The 22,013-nt window shown below is 47.2% G+C and overlaps 1 pseudogene across 1 annotated transcript in view; it reads left to right on the top strand.

Annotated features, from left to right (window-relative positions):
* The window catches only part of LOC144138001 (fatty acid synthase-like), an 82,006-nt pseudogene that overhangs the window by 9,335 nt on the left and 50,658 nt on the right, over nt 1–22,013 (top strand). The window contains exons 3-9 of the transcript XR_013315797.1: nt 3,654–3,980; nt 7,510–7,710; nt 12,665–12,787; nt 14,353–14,585; nt 16,609–16,910; nt 17,888–18,274; nt 21,188–21,377. The product of XR_013315797.1 is annotated as a fatty acid synthase-like (transcript). The remainder of the gene's footprint in view (nt 1–3,653; nt 3,981–7,509; nt 7,711–12,664; nt 12,788–14,352; nt 14,586–16,608; nt 16,911–17,887; nt 18,275–21,187; nt 21,378–22,013) is intronic.

The raw sequence follows: 22,013 nt of genomic DNA, 5'->3' as shown, positions 1-22,013 counted from the left end.
ACGTTTTGAACGGAGACACACGCCCGGCGACACACCCCTCGAAGCGCATCGAGTGATTCGCCGGGCCCGCTGTTGGCGCCTGCGGGCGCCGACAGAGGTCGCCACCGCCGCTGCGGCCGAGGCAGCCAACCACCCCCGCAGCCTCCCATGCATGCAGCGCTGGGTCGTTGCGGTCAACGTGACTCGTGTAGCGCCCGGCGAAGAGAACGGTGCGTTCACCATGAATGAACGCCACGTTCGTCCCAGCGAACGCCACGTTCGCCCAGCCTCCTTCTGTGTAGCGTCTTACTTAGCGCAGTTTACCCATTCTGAGCTAATGCACATGCCATAGAAACACACTCGGGTGCGAGTTTCATTGAGGCGAAAGCAGGGAGCAAGTTTAATGAACATGCCATAGAACACACACGGGAGCGAGAGTGTTCCCAGAACTCCCGTTATCTGGGCCGGCCCGCCGAGTGAGCAGTGTCGTGAGCAGGATCCTATAAGAACTAAAAAAAAGAACACGAAAGCGCAGCGTTTGAACGACCGTAATTAAAGTGAAAGTATTATTTATAAATATATTTCGCCTTCGGTTGGAGAGAAAGAAGTTGCCAAGATTAGTAAAATAAAATCTCGCGCACAGCAATTATATCAGTCAGCATGGGGCGTTACTTATGGCGGCCATTAGCTGTTTCGGTCGCGGAGATGGTTTGGTGCGGCTTGGTGGCCGCGTTGTTTATCAAAACGTTTGTTGTCGTTTTGACATGTTGCACACTCGTCTCGACATGCAGCACATTATCGTCCCCCATAACGTACGTGCGTACGTTGCCCGGACAGGCCATGACAGGGAAAGCACCATCGTGCTTCCGCTTTCAAAGACTGATGCAGCTAGGGTGCCTCGTCAGTTAGCGCGCAGGACCTCCATTACTCACTGGAATACACCGGACTTTGTGCATCCGCGCCTCCACAACCAGGACCCTCTACTTCAGCGCCGTCTTCCGTGTGGGCTGTCTCGATCACAGTCTACTTCACTTTGTAGAATGTGGTTGAGAGTGGCCTGTACGAGAGCCTACTCCTTCCTCATCGGTATGGCCGGTAGTGCCCACTGCGACGCCCGGGAGGTTTAAAAGACAATCGAACATGTGCTTTGTTGTTGCCCTGCGTATTCATCGGAAAGACGTGTTTTGGCCGCCGGGTTCAGCCGATTGGACGATCAACCGTTCAAACTAGAGAATATTCTAGGACATCGACCCTTACAATCAAATTCGCAGAAGGCAACAAAAGCTCTTCTGCGTTTCATGAAGGACACACACTTGGATGAAAGACTATAGTGCCCACAAAGGGAGTAAAGTGTGTGCGCGGCCCCGCTCCTATCCCCCCTTTTTCGCCTGTCCTCTCTTTCATCGACACCCCTTTCCTCAGTGTCGAGTAGCAATGCGGGCTCTAAGCCTCGATAACCCCTCGGCTGTTCCGTTCGTTTTTCTACTCCTCCTCCTTGGTTCAAATAATAGTGCGTTACCAGTGTTGCTACGAGGAGGCGGGTTCGATTGCCCGGCCGCGGTAGCCGCTTTTCTGATCGAGGCAAAAAGCAAAAGACACCAGTGTGTAGGAGATTTCGGCGCACCTTAAGATACGCAGGTGGTCAAATATAATCCGGAGCCCTCCACTACGGCGCGCCTAATCGCCTGCGTTGCGGGGATGCATTAAACCCTACAATCAGTCACTTAATACCACTGTTGCCTTCTTTACAAGTGCTAATCACTGCCATCAGGGCCAAGAAAACTTTCTTATATTGTTTAGCGGCGCGCAGCCGAAGTGTCAGTCGGGAAGCACATATGGACAAGATGTAAGCGCACTTCAGTTTTCTGCATTCGCCAGTGTTGTAATAAAGTGTAAAAGAGTCGATAATTAGGTCTGGTTTATATTTATCAATTCATAACGTTGGAACGGCCCGCACTTGACGGTACAAAAAGCAGAAGACAACAACACGAACGCTGAGGGCCGTAACAACTGAGTCATTACTTGTAACTACAGTCGATCCCGGATATAACGAACCCGGATATATCGAATTATTGTATATATCGAACAGTCTAAACATCCCCTTGGAAATCCCATGCAAAAGTATAGCGCTGTTGTACGCGTGTATCGAACTCCCGGTCACCGCCACATGCGTATTTCGAACACTCCCGCGCGTCAAGCGCCCCTGCAAGTGCGCTTCGCCGCTCCTCCTGGGAAGGTTCCGCTCCCGCGCTCGGTGAGAGAGAGGCTCCGTCGCGTCGCTAGAGTGACCTTGGACGCCTCAGCCGCGTGGTAAAGAACGCGGGCGAGAGATTGCGGGCGAGAGACAGTTGAGGAGGAAGGAAAATCCAGTTTCTGCGCGCTTGAGCCTGTTTGCTTGAGCGGCGGAGTGGTCCGCTCTCGCCGCTTGGCCAGTGGCAGTGGTTGCTCCGTCGGGAAACTCGTGAAGTGTGGTGCGTGTTTGTTTTGTTTTTGCGGCGCCGGGTCACGCGTTTCGGAGCCATGGACGCAAAAAAACGTAAGAAGTTGGATTTCTGAGCTGAGCTTGCGTCGGCGTTCAGCGTGATTCGCCGCTGTTGCGGCGCAATGGAAGGCGCCGGACTTTCGCATTTGGACAGCGTCAGCAAACTTGAAGACAGTTTAATGAACTTCATGGCGCAAAAGAAGAAGCAGTCCAAGCTCACGGACTTTTTTCATGCCAAATAAATGGCCGTGGTCGTTGCGCTGTGTTTCGTATTTTTCGTGCTTTGGAGAACAAGTCGGTTACAAACCGCTTGTCACGATCTCCGAAAGCTCTCAGTGATGTGCGGAGTATTCAGGTAAGCTTCAGGTAGGCATATTTTATATTTCGAATTATCGATATATCGAACTATTTTACGATCCCCTTGGAGTTCGTTATATCCGGGATCGACTGTATAGCAACGGCGTTCCTCCATCTCGGCCTAGCTGCGCGCTTCCTCTACGTTACCATATATCGACGGCGCACGTACCGCGACTACCTTTGCAATCGAGCAGCGGCAGTCACGATCACTAATAGTAATTGTGGTAGGAGTAGCACTTTTAACGTAGAACAGGAGGACGCATGGTTGCCGCAGGGGGAATGGGTGATTAGAAATGGGGGTAAGGATGAATACAGGCAAAAAAAGGGTTGCAACAAAGAAAGTTCTCTATAGACACCGGGAGTTGCTTTTGTTACTCATACTCAGTCTTGGATCATGGTTTAGTCTTGGAGGTCGTAGCGAAGGATACAATGCAGACCCAGCAACCATGTTAGGCCGCATGTCAGGGAGTATATGGCTATTTTATGAAGTCTGTCCCGATCCATTTTGGGGGGAGGGGGTCTCCAGGGTTTCCAGGGTAGATAAGCGCTCCATTATCTCCTGTACTGTTAAAGATGCCACGAAAGACTGCAATTTTAACAATCTGGAACGGCTGCAGTCTTCAGGGGTTTTGCTCTTTAGGTGAGGTTCATGGTAGGGCGTTCGCTTCAGATTGGTAATGTAGTCTCAGGTAGCCCTTACGAGTTATGTTACGTCATTCACCACCATTTATAAGTCACTTTTAGCCTGTTGAACGGGCGCTCTTTTCTTTACAAATAAACGCTTCAGAGGTATTTAATCTGGTAAAAAATTGGAGCATGGTCCCATCTCTTGCAGGCATTCATGGCGTGCCAGAACGCGTGGGAACCATACGGGACCTCTCAAAGTTCGACGCGCAGTTCTTCGGCGTACATCCCAAGCTGGCAGATGCGATGGACCCCCAGTCTCGGATGCTACTGCGCGCATCGTACGAAGCCATAGTCGACGCTGGGTACGACCCGGACACACTGCGTGGGCGCAAGGTCGGCGTCTTCATCGGTGCCACCGATTCCGAGACGTATGATGCCTTGAGCTTGGACCTGGACAAGGTTGATGGCTACGCTATGGTGGGCGGAGCCCGAACGACCTTCCCCAATCGCATTTCCTACTCATTTGACTTCAAAGGTATGTGGCGTCTTCGGGGCTGTTTCCATGTCCTTTAAATACAGCGCATGGTACACGGGATTCCGCGAAGTCGAAGACCAGTAGATGCGTTGAAGTACGCACGTGGCAACCAGAAGACGTGTGTCCAGTGACGCTATCACAAAAAACGTGGACCACCCCGTTAAACTAGCGCTTAGGTGATTACATTTTCTGCAGCAGAATGGCGAGTTGGGCTATTTGGTGAAATCGCATGCCGAAACCTTCAAAAAGGGAAACACTGAAAAAAAACGCGACACAAACGAAGGGAACACAGGACTCTCGGCCCCGGCCCTTGTGTGGGACTACAACGCTTGGGAAGTTCACCCGGCTTGCACGGGAAATCACCCCTATGGGAAGGGGCGGTTGTTAAGACGCAGGAACTTTTACCGCAGAAATGACTCAGAGGTGCAGCACTCGCCTCGTATGAGGGAGGTACGGGGTTCGAATCTGCGTAACACCGGGCACCCACCGGTTCCACCACAGAAGTCCCTGGTCGAGTGGGGACCCTTGAAAGGGGATTCCACGCCTGGAAAGCTGCCTTTACCCTCGCGAGGGGCCCTTGACCCGCGTCCACCTGGCGGGGCCCCCGGCCATCATGCCGCGTTGCCGCGTTGCCGGGAGTGAAAGTGAAAGAGTCTGGCGGCATGTCCTGCCACAGGTGGTTGTGAGTTGAGCGTCCACCGTGGCTGTAAAAGGCGCCGTGTGCATTCGTGTGCCTTGATGGCGCCGGGCACCAACCGGTAAAAGAGGTACAAGCGACTCCCCTGCCTGAAGCTCGGCCCTTGTGTGGGACTACAACGCTTGGGAAGTTCACCCGGCTTGCACGTAAAATCGCCCCTATGGAAAGGGGTGGCTTCAAAAACGCAAGAAGCTTTTTTTCGTCCTGTGTTTCCTTCGTTTGTGTCGCGTTTTTTCAGTGTTGCGCTTTCTGAAGGTTTCGACATGATTACATTTTGTTTGCGTTTGATGGAGAATTTACGTATATACCAAGAAAGCTCATGTCGTCTCTGTCTTGCCGAGGCTAGTTTAAACGTTTGACGTGCTCGCTTATGTTTTTTTTTGTTTCATGCCGGTAAGGAGAGCAAGGCAGTTAGCTCTTTTGTTTTCGGTAACCTGCCTGCCGGCCTCACAAGCGGCTCTTGAAAGCCGAAGTGTACGTACCATTGCTCCTCCCGCTTACCTCTTTAAGGACCTGTACTCTTTCTCTCAGTATGTGGTAGCCAATCGGGATGGCATCCTGGTTAAACTTCGTGTCTTCGTACTTGCTTTCTTCTCTCATCAGTTGTCGTTTGCTTTATAGCATGCTAAGTCGCAATCGAGGGTCGGCACCCCCTTGTGGTTTGACGTTGACGTCAGCCTAAACTTCACCATGTGTGGTGAGGTTACGATGAGATGCAAGGCTCGAGACTGATCAGTTTGTGATGTTAGGGTTTCGCGACCTGAAACTTAGCCGACGAGATTCAGTTTGTGTGAGGTTGGGAATAGAAGTGAGGTTAAAGTGACGTCAAAAATTAATGCTCTTACTTTTATGCGCAGACACCGTGCTTTCACATTTTGCCATTAAATATGATGTCAGAGAAGCTCGAAGCGTACCTGCATACGTACGTTGCGGTATCCGCACGGTCATCTACGTCATCACCATAATCAATTGAAGTGACTCTCCTTCAATAATGTTAGATTTGCAGAGAGAAGATTTTCGCGCGCCATCTGCAGCTACATAGGCTGTTTATTTTTTATTTTGTTCTACAGTATTAGCAGGAGAGGGGGATTCTGGAGAGTCCTCGCGAATACCTCCGCTGAATGCAGCATGAGCTGGACTGAGATGCGAAAAGAGGGCAGCGAATACAAGGATACCTGTTCCTAGCTAAATGGGGAGAAGGTTTAAATTATTATTAGTGTACACAACCTCGATTATAATATACATGTGGCATGAACAAAGCCATAACCGGTCATAAGGTTCTGGTTCCTAAAACAATTTGAAGGGAACGAACCCAATTTCTCCACTGTTTCCTCTATGGTATTTTGAGGAAGGCCTTAGCAGTTGGATCCAAGCTTAACAACGAACTAGTTTTTTAAGCAGCGATAGCCTCGTTGACGTAAGCAATCGTCCACACTCAGACTGAAAAAAATTCAAAAGCAGGTTTTGGTAGTGCGACAAATACGTAATTTTTTATTAGGATAGAAAAACATGGCCCGGGTGCCGCTTCGGGGCGTAAACCCCAAGTAGATTGATTTAGTACTACGTCTTGTCCGATTTAGCTTTCTTTTCTCAATGTGGCGCACAAAATATTTTGAAGTGCTGCTCTAGAACAATATAAGTCGCTGACCTAAGCTGGGAGTGTCCTTTGCGCAATCCCGAATAATTGTTAGAATCGCTTGTCGGTTCCTCCATTGGCGTTTTGCAATCAGCTCTTTTAATTTTCCCGGTCACCTAATTGCATCGCCTTGTAGTATGTCAAGCCGATTCATTTACGTAAGAGGGACTCACAGTTAATGTTCCTATGGGACCTATACTTTATGACCCACGGACTTAAAAACCAAAACCATCGTGGACCAATACGGAAAGCTTTAAAAATACGTATCGATATTCACAACTGCCTAGTTTGCTTAATTTAGATGTCTTTTTCGTAATGAAATAAAAAATGAACTTCTTGCTTGCTGCAAAAGTAGCGCCATCTACTAAATAGTGGATAAATCATAATGCGTTTATTTTTTATTTTTATCTCATCAAAGAAGTTATGTATTTTTATAAACGAAGCAAACGAGGCCACTGGGAAGATTTTTATGATTTTGTAAAACCTTTTGTATCCCTACGCGATGACTTTTAAGCCCGTGGTTCCTGAATCAGTAAGTCGCAAGGGAATGTGATTCAGTGAGTCCCCGTTTAGCCAAAACCCGATACTTATACCCAAAAATGCGGTTGCGTCATTCATGGTAATTAAGACCATTTTGTTTTAATTCTCCCGGCCATCTTCAGCTACGGATTAACGGGCATATTGAAATAAGGAATCTACTTAGCGTGGTTAAGCGTACAACCTTTGCACCTTCTCAGCTCTAAAATCGGCCTTTTAACACGAAAGTGTTTTATTCCCGGATATACGAAGATTTCGTTGACGTCACATCCGTCACGGAAGTGACGCCAGTAAAACGAAGCAACCGGCCTGTAAAGGGTTCACCCCTGCACACAGGGTCTTCTTGCGGGGAAGCAACCTTTAGTACTGCAGAATATGTTATACTAAAGGTTGTTCGTCTTCGGGTCTTAAATTTTAACACGACAGTGTTTTATGCCGCGATACCCCAAGATTTTACTGTAGTCATATCCGTCACGGAAATAATGCCAGTGCACCTTTGCCGAAGCGGCCCGCCAGCAGGACATCGCTCGCCAGGCACACCCACAAGACAGCCGCCGACCCGCAAATCATGCTCACCTGCAGATTTCGCTGCACATTTCACTTCCGTGTTTTATTGATTCCTATGACACACGAATAAACCGCACTTTTTTTCCAAACAGGTCCGAGTTTCGTGGTGGACACGGCCTGCTCTTCGACCATGACGGCCCTGAGTCAAGCCGTGCTAGCACTTCGGGCAGGGCATTGTGATGCGGCCTTAGTTGGTGGCTGCACCGTAGACCTGAGGCCTGCTACATCGCTGCATTTCCTTAGCATGGGCATCCTGTCGAAAGAAGGAAAATGTCGGGTGTTTGACGCCGACGGTAAGCAATCGACGGTGCAGTATCTGCTGCGCTTTTCAGAACTAAACATGCGTGCATATATGGCGGCTGAAGTTTCCTAGATAGCAGTGGACTCCCAAGTGGCTTCTGTTATCGATGAATAGTCCATTGAGCCGCTTTTATTCAATTGTAACATGTCCTGCTTCGAGGGACGTTAAGGGAATCATCACATAACTTTTTTGGGCCCTCGGCAACGCATAAAGTTTAGCCCGATACCTTACGTGGATCTCTGAGGAACCTTAGCGTCACGAAATAAGCTACGCTTAAGAGTACCGCCACTTCGTGCCCCCGGAAGCGTTTGGGGGCCTTTTTGTTCCTGGCTTTGAGTGTTCCCATCTCTCCCAACGAAACCGCCGCCGGTTGCGACGGGGAGAGTGTGATGGGCTGCCGTAGCGTCCGCGCAGCAAAGAGAAAAAGAGAGAGAGAGAGGGAGAAAGAAAAAGAGAGAGAAAGAGAGAGAGAGAGAGAGAGAGAGAGAGAGAGAGAGAGAGAGAGAGAGAGAGAGAGAGAGAGAGAGAGAGAGAGAGAGAGAGAGAGAGAGAGAGAGAGAGGAGAGAGACGCGCCCAGAAACAAAATGGCTACGCCCATATGTAACCAAATATCACGTGGTGCCGACCGACCAATCAAAATCCTGGCGGAACATGACAATGAGAGAAAAGAGTGCCGATGCTCTAAAAGCCTTTATTCAGTGATGCTAGGGAACCTCGATGTCAGTCCGCAGTACAGGGTGGAGACGCCTTTTGAACGGTCCCGTACCTCCGCTATAGTGTTAAAGTGCTAAACGCATATTTAGTTTCGTTTCCCACAAAACCCAGCAACGCGAAATAGATAAGATGATTCGAACTTCGCGAGTAAACCACGTCGCGGCAAAAATTATGGAGCGGTCTTGCTATAGTGACTTGCTGCGACGGCGAGAAAGTTACCCAAAATGGCGGCGCCAACGTATACGTGTTTCTACACTGTACGGCGGAGACGCGGATGGACCGAGGCACCGTAGGTGTAGCCGCGTAGCGCTTGCCAGGGCGACGGGAACGCGGTCACTTGAGCATGCTTGACTCGAGAATTACGCACAGCGAGCTTGTCACGCTGTTTCATATTATACGACTGAATTAGTGAGTGTAAAGGATGATGTCAAACACGTGTTGTTTCCCGGGCGGCTTTTCTGGTACAAATGTATTCAACGAAAGAGTTTCACTGCTGTTAACCCCGCGATGGCGGGCAGCATGAGAAACGGAAGGAAGCCATTCCGCGGCCGGAAATGGGTGGCTTCTGCTTCGACTCCAAGTAAATGCGTGTATCATATAGAAGAATTTTGGCGCCACTGACGTCATCCCTGCTGAAATATTTGCTGTAGAATTCGAATCGGTGTCACAGCAGCGCGACAAGTCTGAAACCGAGCGGCGTTCCAGCCTGTTTACAGTCATCCAGCCACGACGTCGGGCGCTGACAAGACCGCCAGATACCCGTCGTGGTGACACAGTGGCTAAGGCGTTGTACTGCTGAGCACGAGGACGCGGGTTAGATTCCCGGCCGCGGCGGCCGCTTTTCTGATGGAAGCGAAAAGCAAGAACGCCCGTGGGTACGAGATTTCGGCGTACGCTAAAGATCCCCAGGTCGTCAAAATTAATCCGGAGCCCTCCATTACGGCGTGCCTCATTGCCTGCGTTGCGTCGGCGCGTTAAACCCTACAATCAATCAATCAATCAATCAATCAATCAATCAATCAATCAATCAATCAATCAATCAATCAATCAATCAATCAATCAATCAATCAATCAATCAGTCAGTCAGTCAGTCAATCAATCAATCAATCAATCAATCAATCAATCAATCAATCAATCAATCAATCAATCAATCAATCAATCAATCAATCGACAAGACCGCCAGATAAACGAAGTCGGCGAGCGTGCTCCAAATAGCCAAAGAGCTTATTACCCGATTAACCGCAAATAAAACTGCTTGTGCCCGTATACATGGGTGTTGTTGGACATGTTTTGCTCGACAGTCGCACAGTTTCGTCTGCTTTCGGTTGCTGCACTCACTTTGCGGCGAAGTCGGCTGATGTGATTCACACTTTTCTTCTATGCCTCATGCATTTTTTTACGGGAGAAAATATTGTTACGTGGCGGCAGGACACAGGAAATAAACCATGGAAGATGCGAGTGATGTATTTACACTATTTACACGACATCGGCCATGAGGGAGCCCGCCCAGCTGGGTCTTCTTCTTCTTCAGAGGTTGGGCCGATAGCTCTCGTCTTCTTCCCGCGACAATATTAAGCAATAGCGTGCGATGAAGAGAGCAACATGCCCAACAGGTGGACGGATAAAATCAAGCTGACAAAGCAGTGATTAAACAAAATGTGCCCTTTTGCTTGCGTCCTGGATTTTTTCGTATGCAACACCAGCTGATCGAAAGTCCTGATTTCGCCTGATGCGCAACTTTAGAGCTGTGGTTAAATACCTGCTCGAAAACTTACGCTGCCTTGTGCCCAGGCTGGTACGTAAACAAAAAGTTTTAATGTTGTCTTTGTTCTCTTACTTTATATATTCTGCTTTCGCCGTGTACTTCACATTATAACACAAAAAATAAATTTATTGCGCTTACTCTGGATTCCGCTGGTTTGCCTTGTTTTGTATACTTGCGTTTCCTATTTTTTGTAACCTGCAAGAAAATGTATGTCAATCTTCTTTTTGCGCCCTAATGTCTGCAAGTAATCAAAAGCGTTGCGGCAAAAGATACGGTGCAACCTCTCTCTTGTCTTGGTCGCTTGGTCTCTTTTCCTTCTGCAGCCGTGCTAAACCATTGCATGTGTGTATTGGGCTTTCACTTTCAGAGAGAGAGAGATAAACCTTTATTGAGCGAAAATGGTTAAAAGAGCGGCGTGGCCGCCAGTGCGAGTCTGGTGGCCACATTAGCAGCTCTGTCCTGGACACTAGTGAGGCTTGGACTCCCGGGTCATAGCTACCCAGCGCTCCTTCCCACTTCTCGTCAGAGGTTATTGAAGGGAAGGGGTCGAGAGGGCGACCCCACATAGTGTGGCGGACTGTGGCAAAGATACCACACTTGGGGCTGTAAGGGGATCTGCACAGGAAGGGATGGAAGTCGAGCGCTGCCCGTTTTAAATTGCTGCTTTTTCGGTGGCTCTGCATGGGTGTACAATCGGCGCTTTCTCCTCTATGCTTTTCACTTTCAGAATTATGCTTTATCTGGCGGGATCTGCGCGTCGTAGCGCTACTAAATATACTCTGAAAGACGTGCACTTGCTTTTTTTTCATTGCATTATCAGGCAGCAGCCCCGGACTATGCAGAGCTCCCGTCTTTATTGTTTTTAACTTCGTCGTAAAAAACCCTGGAATGCTTTTACAAAACGCCTGAACTTGGCGATGCGCTGAAGCCCAATGTCGCGAGTGCAGTCATCGGCCGCGGCAGGAGACATAGGGGCAAATTGGAAACAAAACAGTCGGCATAAGAATGACAGGCAGTCTGTGGTTACCAAGATTGGACGACCAGGGAAAAAGAATTCAGCTAAATCAGAGCGGGGCGAATGAACGAAATGAGAATTCACATGCCGACACCGGGCAGGCATCGCCGCTCCATACGGAAAGCGCGGCCACTGGTGTCCTTAGGCGGCGGACCAGGGAAAAAGAATTCAGCTAAATCAGAGCGGGGCGAATGAACGAAATGAGAATTCACATGCCGACACCGGGCAGGCATCGCCTCTCCATACGGAAAGCGCGGCCACTGGTGTCCCTAGGCGGCGGCGACGCCTGAAGCGGCGCGCTCTTGCCCTATATGAAACGGGCGCCGAAGTTTTTTTGACCAGTAAAATCATTGAAGGACTCTGGTAGTACTACCATGCGTGGTGCAATAACGATACAAAATGATTCGGGATCTCTACAATTGGAGCATAACTACCGTCTAGTCAATTCTTTCAAATAAAATAGTGAGAAAAGTTTGCATTCAGCATTTGCCCACCTTAAAGTCTAACCTTCAGGCAGCACAATACAATAAAAGCACAAAACATCGATCACTTCTTTCATTATCGCGGCAAAGGTGATGGCGGCACTGCATGTGTCGTGCATACTTTGCACGATGGGTCGGCGATGTTTGAAGGCGTTATTTCGCAGCCTCACATCGTGCACGAAGATCGTGTAATGCCTCTGCTTCAGATTGATTTGTCAGCGCCGCAACTGAATTTAACGGTGAGCATTCCATTAATGGGAGGCGTCGCTCGACTACACATGGAAACGTGGTGGTGGGTTCAATTGAAGCAAAGCAAGAGAGGATATGGGTTTACCTTTCTAGCCGCTCTACCTAAGCTGCCAATTTTAGGAGCACACTGACCGTTTTTTGGCAAGGCAGCGCCCTATCTTTGTGCATAGAGGAATTATCGCCCCTGATGTCCACAGCTCCCGCTAAGGATGGTACTTATGTGCATAGTTTGTGCAATCCTCGTGTTGGTCTCGCATATAAATGTGTATTGTTTCAAAACCGCATCTTATAATTCTTGTGTTAATAAACGAGCGCTGCATACAGATGATAGTAGATATTTTCTTCAATAAACAACTTTAAACACACTTAAAAGTGTGAATGTCCTTTTAGGGGCTTGTATCACCAGCACAGAACGGCAAACTTAGCTGCATCACCCAACCGACAACGCCCCCACTCGAAAAACACCACGTCCCAATAAAAAGCGTTTTTCTGCACATTTGCGTGCTACACTTTGTCATGCATATACTATATTATAGGAGTGTTTAAAGTCCAGGGTAGAGACCAACACAGGGTATGCGGGTTAAGTTTTTAAGGGTACCTTTAAAATACCCTGAAGCCAACCAACAATGACGAAAGATAAGTCCATTCCGTGTGACGCGTAAAAAGTTAAAAACGTTTGTCATATTCTTCGCTGAATATATTTGATTTGTTCTCCTGCAGCTAACGGCTACGTCCGTTGCGAGACCGTGGGCGTTGTGTTCCTACAACGAGCATCCGAGGCACGTCGAGTCTACGCCAGGGTTGTTAACGTAAGGGCCAATGTGGATGGTTTTAAGGATGAAGGTTAGTACATTTTTCTCGGTGACGTCATAGTCAGACTTAGAGTTGAGCATTGTCTCAAACTATGCAAAAGTTTCAACTGCAACCACAGGTGGCCATGGCTTTTGCTGCGTCGAGTATAGAATGGTTGACTGCAGTGAGCAGATTGCATATATTGTTTTAAGTGCGGAGCACTTTAAGGGCCCGGCTTGTCGTAGCTAACGCGTAACGCACAACGTGGTGTCACGCACCGTAACAGAGCGTTGAAAAGATAACCGTTTCCTCTGGTCGGAATCGCACCTGGGCGCCCGGACTTACAAAGCCGATGTCAACACCATTGCGCCAAACAGGCACACGTTTCTCAGATGCAAAGTGTTGGGGATGACCTTTGCGCTGCGCCGTTGCACGATTCTGCCGTTGCTAGACCTCAAATAAGCACAAAATCATATAAAAAAACTGTGGTTGATCCCTCTCTCATAGGAATCGGTAAAACACGAAAGTGAAATGTGCTGCGAAATCTGCAGCTGAGCATAATTTGCGGGTCGGTGGCTCTCTTGTGGGTGTGCTTGGCGAGCGACGTCTTGCTGGCGCGTCGCTTCGGCAAGGTGTACTGGCGGCATTTCCGCAGCGGATGTGACGTCAGTGAAATCTTGTAGTATCCCGGCATGAAACACTTTCCGCTTAAAATATAAAACCCGAAAACAAACAACCGGAAGTATAATGTACACTTTAGTATTAAAGATTGCTTCCCCGCAGTAAGACCCTTTGTGTAGGGGTGCACACTTACAGACCGCTTGCTTCGCTGTAATGGCGTCACTTCCGTGACGGATATGACGTAAGTAAAGTCTTCGTGAATACCGGAATAAAACACGTTCGTGTTAATAAGGGAAAACTCATGAAATAACGTAATAATAACTCCAAAATAATAATAAACGCAATTTAGTGTTTCTTTATAGGCTTTTTCAGGGGCTGCGTCGCCCTCTTGTGACTACTTGTGGTATCAACGTGAGGCTGGTGCCGAAACAAGTCAAGGGAGGGCGCCACAGCCAATCTAACAAATCACTGCTCCGCAAATGACAGCCTTAAAGTTTAGTAGAAATGTGTTAGTATTTTAATGCATTAGAACTCACTCATGTTGAAAAAGCGTTAATTGCTGAAATTGTTTATTCATGATTTGCTCGGATGAAGGTAGTATACATTGACAAAAGCCGGCAAATGAATTGGGGAAACGCCGAAAGATGGATGCAGCGAAGAAATACAAACATTTTGTACCGTAGAATATATTCGGGAGGCCCACGACCCGATTAGTTTGAAATATCTGGGAGCTGCTTTCGTCCTACTCTTTTTAGGGGCATGTTTTTTCTGACGATATCAGCTGCATACGTGCAAAACGTCTTATGTATTTCTTGTTACGTTGTTGTGCAAATCAAGGATTTTCATTTGAAAAGTTGATTGCGACATTTTTTGAATGTATGTTCCCCCGTAACACAAGAAATAAAACTCCTCGACATTAATTGTTTTCCTCGTTTGAAGGTTTATCAGCAAGGATGCTGTGAAGGCGCAACTTACATATTTTTTCTTCTACTCAGGATTCTCCTACCCATCGGGTAAGCAGCAAGCAGAGCTTCTGCGTGAAGTATACGCCGAGGCTAATATCGATCCACGGAAAATAGAATACGTTGAGGCCCATGGCACAGGCACCAAGGCGGGAGACCCAGAGGAGTTGGGTGCCATCAGCAGCGTCTTTTGCCAAGATGGACGCGAAAAGCCGCTCAAAGTCGGCAGCGTAAAGAGCAACATGGGACACTCGAGGGAAGTTCGGGTAAGAGTTGAGAATACGGAGTATAAGAGTACTCTTACCTTCTCAAAGCTTGCGGCAGTACATTTCCTTTGAGGTCACTCGTTGATGCATTTTAAAGATTGAGAACACGTTAAACAAACATGTCTGCTATACCATGTTGGCTGAACCTTCTTTAGTCTGAATAAGATTTGATGTCAACTGTTCACATCAAAAGTCGGTATCAGGAATTCACTGCCGCATGTGTCAATGCATGTTTGGAAGAATCGTTTTCAGGGTATCATCGACAAAAGTAACAAGATATATTCACACTTTTTTAATCTTTCATTTAAAAAGCCACCAGTTGCTTAAAAAAGGTTGGGAACAGATGCCTTAATCTCTATGAAGTTATTTACAGCCTGTTCTCAGAACTTATTCAGTAAGTTGGTTTCGGGCATTTTAGGGTAGGAAGAGACGTATTTGTGTCAGTCGTGCTACAATGACGGCAGCGTGTTCTGTGCATCCGTAGTGGACCTGAAAATTATTCAGAACCGATGGACCTGCAGGTCGCTCGCAGTGCTAAAGAGAAATAATGAAGAAATCTTAAGTAATGTGAATCAGCTAAGGGTTATTTCGCGATATGCACCAGTATACAAAGACCAGCGTATGGTGCCTCTACGTACACCGAGCTTTCTTCAAACAAAATTACCTTCTTCGATTTCGGAAAGCAATGTATGATTTCATTTCAAGAAGCTTCGATTTCAGGAAGCCGCGGTCGACATTAGGAAGCCACGAAGTATTCCCCACCAACCGCGGCATGCTTGACTTACATTTATATTTTTGCTTTGCTTTGCCTTAAGTTCATACTTTCAGCTTTTGCAGTTGGCACGGGGGATTCTCATTGTAGGTGTTCATCAAAGGTAGAAGTACAGCGAATACTTCGAGAACTAAACAACAGGCATTAGGATTTGCTGTTGCTGAGGTATTTCTGCACAATGACGCAATAATTTCACCGTAGGTACATGCACATTTACAGCGGAAAACTAATATGTTCTACAACCTTGGCTATGGTATAACAAAATGCGCGGGTGTCTTGAGCTGTCTGTAATGATGATGGTTGGGTGTTAATGGGGCAAGGCCGACTGCTACAAAGAGCGGCAAACAGTTGTTATATATAAGAGATGAAGAGGTAAGCACTAAAATCGGTTAGAAGAACAAAAGTAAAATAAGTGAAAGACAATGAGGATGGCTGGTGTACAAGGCCAGTTAGTGATTATGCGTGGTATGACATTAGGTCTAAAAATTTCACTTCTGCTAAATAGTTAAAAACGTGCTTGACAGAAAACATGCGATCGTCAGACAGGAGAAACGCTAGGTGTGGTGGGATGTGTTGTCTGTAGGGTAGGGTGAAGTGTTGGTGTCGTATTGTGTCGAGTGCTTTGCATTGAAGCACTTGGGTTACGGATAGGACGTCTCCACACCTGCTACACAGGCGTCTTGGAGATCCCGTGAGCAGGTAGGAGTGTGTTACATAAGTGTGGCCGTACACATGATAACATGAGTGTGTTATCCTGAGCTGTCCGTACACGCCCCTGAGTGGACATGTTTTTGTGAACGGTATGATCACAGATTCAGACACCGCACATATAGACTTGCACCCACAGCGGGTCGGGAAGATCTTTTTTACTAGAAATCACGGTGTAATTTAGAATTTCATGAGTACGCCAATATAGCACGATTTACCATCCCTTCCTCGACTGTGTTTGTCACCCTTGCAATTTTATTGTGATTTTGTTTGTATATTGTCAGTATGCATGCAGCTCCGAACAGACAAGGCTTCTTCATAACTATCGAAGCTTTATCTGGAAAGCCATACCTTTCAATTATTAAGTACGCAGCTTATAGGAAATTCGATAACATTTTCACCCTACCAATTTTGTAGTCAAGCTTTCACTGCTGCCACAACCGTTTAACCTTGTAGCGCTAATGCTGGCTCGATTTTGCTGCTTCAGTATGGCCATTAATAAAGGTTTAACATACCGAGGTTGTGCCACTCGTCCATTTACAGGCATTGGCTCAATAGCGAAGGTGATCCTTGCGATGGAAACTGGTGTGATCGCCGGAAATCTGCATTTCAATAAACCGAACTCCGAAATTCCTTGCCTTCATGATGGAAGAGTTGAAGTCGTGGACAAGCCTACACCGTTCTCAGGCGGCTTTGTTGGAATGAACTCATTTGGGTTTGGTGGCGCCAACGTTCACACAATCCTTGAGGCCAACCCTGGACCCCACGTGGAGAGTCTTCCGTGTGAAAAAAAGGAACTACCGAGGCTTGTTCTTATGTGCGGCAGAGCCAAAGATTCACTCATGGTATGCTCTCTGCACTGTGCGATGTGTTTTTAATGCATGAGGGCAATTCGTATTCAGATATGCTTAGCAAATATTAGTGTTTTGTCTGCGATGATCCATGGCAGAACCATTATAAGCATGCCTATCAAGCTTTTGAGCGTGTTCGTGTTTTACTTTGTTGAACTGGAATTTGCCTTTTATGCATTATTACCAAAACAGTGTCACCTGCGTACTCCTGCGAACACCTGTACGAGTTTTTGCATGCATAGCGACTGTCCCATTCCAGAAGGTAACCTGCGGTGGTCAAGGCGAAACCCACAGAGAATTGAGCAGCGCCTGTCACGCACCACTAGCGCCTCCTCTTCTTCCCTTTATGTCCAAGCCCCCGAACTATGTAACTCCTTGACAACCGATGCTAGGAACGCCCAAATTGTTGCCTAATTCAAATACTTGATGCGATACAGAGATGTGTGCCAGCTGCATTGCACTTGGTAGAAAATACAAGCTCACGTGTATATATCGTACCATTATCACATGTCCCATAACTCACCCCACCTGTATATAATCTACCAGTATCACATGTCCCATAACTCACCTCACCTGTATATAAGTTCCGTGTTTCGTTATCACAATATTTTATATGTAATTGCTAACATAGAGCTGTGAAAGCAGTTAGCACTTGATTGTATGGGCTTCTGTCTTTTGGCTGCATCAGGCTCGCAGCTTTCAATTTTCGAACCTTTGAACAAGTTAGGCGCAGTTCGATGGCGGTGAAGTAGCAGAGAACTGTGGGTGATATATTTGTTATGGAAACGTACTAACCATTTGGCATCACACAAACGCCTTCTGCACAAAAAACGGCATGCTGAACTGATGTAGCAATGGAAGATTGAAAAAGAGACGGTATCTACCTTTGTATTTAATTATGCTCTGAGATTGTTTTGATACTACAGATCATTTGCTAAGCCTAACATTCTGACAACCTTGCATTGTCGTAGGAGAAATTGCACAAGCTGGACGCCGAAGGACCGTACCCTGACTCTGCCTTCGCTCTCCTCAACCGGATTGGGCAACGCAGCCTAGAGAAGTTTCCATTCCGGGGCTTCGCCGTGGTACCCGTTGATGGCTCGGGCAAAGAAACCGTGAAAGTTGTTGAGCAGAGTTCTAACGAAAACCGGCCCCTGTGGTTCGTCTTCACGGGAATGGGTTGCCAGTGGAACAGCATGGCACGGCAGATGATGTATTTCGACGTGTTCGCACAGTCCATTCACAAGTCGCACGACTTGGTCGAAGACTTGGGCATCAACCTGATTGACCTGCTGACCAGTGCCACCACTGAAATTCAGGGCTTCGTAGCACCGTTCGTGTGCATCGCAGCGGTACAGGTGAGTGTCTTCTGCATGGTAGTAAGTCCGCCGGTTGTTTTCGTATCATCATCATCATCATCACCAGCCTATCTACGCCCACTGCAGGGCAAAGGCCTCTCCCATTTTTCTCCAATTACCTCGGTCCTGTGCCAACAGTGACCAATTTATTCCCGCAAACTTCTTGATCTCATCTGCCCATCTAACTTTCTGCCGCCCCCTGCAACGCTTGCCTTCTCTAGGGATCCACTCTGTTACCCTTAATGACCAGCGGTTATCTTGCCTTCGCATTACATGCCCTGCCCACGTCCATTTCTTCTTCTTAATTTCTACTAATATGTCTTTAACACCAGTTTGCTCTCTGACCCACTCCGCTCTCTTCTTGTCCCTTAATGTTACACCTATCATTTTCCGCTCCATTGCCCGCTGAGTCGTTCTCAATTTAAGTTGAACCCTCTTAGTGAACCTCCAAGTTTCTGCCCCGTAAGTGAGTACCGGTAAGATGCAGCTGTCATACACTTTCTTCTTCAGCGACAATGGTAGGCTGCTATTCATTATCTGAGAATGTCTGCCATATGCACCCCACCCCATTCTGATCCTTCTAATTATCTCTGCCTCATGGTTGGGATCTGGGGTCACAACTTGGCCTAAGTAGATATATTCGCTTACCACTTCCACTGCCTCGCCACCTATCTCAAACTGCTGTGCTGTCCCGAGGTTATTGATCATTACTTTAGTTTTCTGCATATTAATTTTCAGGCCCACGGTTCTACTCTGTTCGCCCAGTGCGGAAAGCATGCTTTGCAATTCGTCCCCCGAGTTACTTAGCAAGGCAACGTCATCAGCAAATCTGAGGTTACTGAGGTATTCTCCATTAACCCTTACTCCCACCTGTTCCCAATCCAACGTTCTGAATACTTCTTGTAAGCATGCTGTGAATAACATTGGAGAGATTGTGTCTCCTTGTCTGACACCCTTCCTTATAGGTATTTTACTGCTCTCCCTATGGAGGATGATGGTAGCTGTATACCCACTGTAGATATCCTCTAGTATTCTCACATAATGCTCATCTACCCCCTGGTTCCGTAATGCCTGAATGACTGCTAGGGTTTCGACCGAGTCAAATGCTTTCTCATAATCTATGAAGGCTATATATAGGGGTTCAGTATACTCAGCGCACTTCTCTATCACCTGATTGATCGTGTGAATATGGTCCATTGTTGAATAACCTTTACGGAACCCCGCTTGTTCTTTAGGTTGACTGAAATCTAAGGTTGCAGAGATTCGGTTAGCGATTACCTTGGTAAATACCTTGTAGACGACTGACAGTAAGCTGATCGGCCTGTAATTTTTCAAGTCCTTCATGTCGCCTTTCTTATGGATTAGGATGATGTTCGCGTTCTTCCAAGATTCCGGTACCATTGCGGTCATTAGGCATTGCGTATACAGGTTTGCCAGTTTTTCAAGTACAAATTCTCCTCCATCCTTCAAGAGGTCTGCTGTTATCTGATCCTCACCAGGTGCTTTGCCCCCTTTCATTTCTTTCAAAGCCTTCCTTACTTCTTCGATCGTTACTGGTGGGATGTCTATCTCCTCTGAACTGCTGTCTCGTTCGTCATTATCTTGTATGTCCCGGCTACTGTACAGATCCCTATAGAACTCCTCGGCCACTGTGACTATTTTATCCCTATTTGTGATGACATTGCCTTGCTTATCCTTAAGTGCATACATCTGATTTTTCCCCACGCCAAGACGTCTCTTCACTGCTTTCACGCTACCTCCGTTCTTTACAGCGTATTCGATCCTCTCGTATCAGCTTTCGTATCAGTTTTTGTATCAGCTCATAATAAAAAAGGGGAAGATTTTTTAGGATTATGTTCTTCTACCCGCCGCGGTGGCTCAGTGGCTAAGGCGTTGCGCTGCTGAGCACGAGGTCGCGGGTTCGATTCCCGGCCGCGGCGGCCGCTTTTCTGATGGAGGCGAAAAGCAAAAACGCCCGTGTGTACGAGATTTCGGCGCACGATAAAGATCCCCAGGTGGTCAAAATTAATCCGGAGCCCTCCACTACGGCGCGCCTCATCGCCTGCGTTGCGTCGGCGCGTTAAACCCCTCAATCAATCAATCAGGATTATGTTCTGCTTAACATTCGCTCTTGTGTCACTTCGATGAGTGGGTTGACTAATTAGGTCCCGGAATGAGGCTCTGAAATAAAGCGTGCTGCCTCGGAAAAAATAGTGCGAGCTATCTGTGCATTGAGGGGAACGCACATTATGAAATTACAGGACTGCAAATAAATGCAATATTTTATAGAATTATTGCCGCGCACTGGTATTTCTGCACTAATCCTTCAATACAAATGTCGTCGCTCATTTACAGGACTGCATAGAAATGCAATATTTTGCATAACTCTTGCATGCACTGGTATTTTTACAAAAAAACTTCAAAATAGACGTTGTCGCCCTGTTGCACAGGTAGAAGGCGTTTGTCCACTTACTTGTAGAAGCGTTATTATGAGGTATGTAATCTTTACCGTGAGCACACATCTTCAGCGAGACTGATATGGCTAGTATTTTATGCATCTTGTACGTTCAAGAACAAAAAATTCCAGGGCTCCACGAGTCTTTGAAACGCGAGATGGTGGGAAACGAACGTCCCGCTGTGTATGCTGTTAGCTCGCTGTCAGCAACAAAGCCGCAGGGTATTAAAAATGCTTAAGACGTGAAGACTGAGATGAGGCATAAGCTTGAGGTCTTCACATGTCATTCTTACGTCCTTGTTAGGGTTGACTGGTGCCAGTGCTCAATAGGAATAAAATTTGGTAATTTCCTTTACCTATATTGGGCTAACCTCTATGTCCTGTGCTAAAGCGCTTCCGTGGTTACCCACTTTCCAATCTTAACAATGTTGAACGGCTCATTACTTTTTCTTCGACAGGTCGCGCTTGTGGATACACTTCGGTCTATAGGGATTAAGCAGGACGGCGTGCTTGGCCATTCGCTTGGCGAGGTTGGATGCGGCTACGCTGATGGAGCGTTGACTGCGGAGCAGGCTGTAATGTGCGCCTACTGGTGAGGCCGCTGCATCGAAATGGCGGACTTGCCTAAAGGGGCTATGGCTGCTGTTGGTAAGCATCGCACGAAATTCACAATTAGGCTCACTCGAACAGTGCGGGCGTGTGTTTGTGTGCGTGCGAATTTTCTTCGAAAGGTAGTTTTGAACGATGGAAGGCTCGAAGAAATAGAGCGAACTGAAAATTTTTTGAGTAAAGGGGCAAGTGAATTGTGGGCACGGCAATTTTCTGGGTGGCGGAAATGCAGTAAAAGTGAACTATGCATAGGAAAGTTTGAAAACATAAAATGATGATTACGGGAAAGATACCTACAGTTGCTGCTTTCATGAGACGTCAGTATGCGGAAATCGTCCTAAACAGATGTCAACTGGACAAAAGGGCCCAGTTCTTAGCTGCAAACAATAGCCGTTCGTTGGACCACTCGACCCAACATTTCTAAACCAGTATTCCTCGAGCAATGATTGAAGTCCCCCTATAGCATTATTTCATAGGGCACCTAGGAGCGGATGCACACTGTCGGACGGTAAGAAAAATAGGAATTTTGGGGAGCTGTTCGATTATCGTTGCAAAAATGCATCGAGCATTGAACAGCAAGAAACGGTTTCAATCTTGGTATAAAGCGTGGCTTGCTCTCCGAAAATGTTACAAAGAGGAACACCCAAGGGAATCTGTTGAACCCTTAGATGGGGC

The sequence above is a fragment of the Haemaphysalis longicornis genome, unplaced genomic scaffold (assembly GCF_048455015.1).
Source record: "Haemaphysalis longicornis isolate Haplotype H1 unplaced genomic scaffold, Haemaphysalis longicornis Haplotype H1 scaffold_5, whole genome shotgun sequence".
NCBI classification, from domain to species: domain Eukaryota; kingdom Metazoa; phylum Arthropoda; class Arachnida; order Ixodida; family Ixodidae; genus Haemaphysalis; species Haemaphysalis longicornis.
This window is presented reverse-complemented; position numbering and strand designations above follow the sequence as displayed.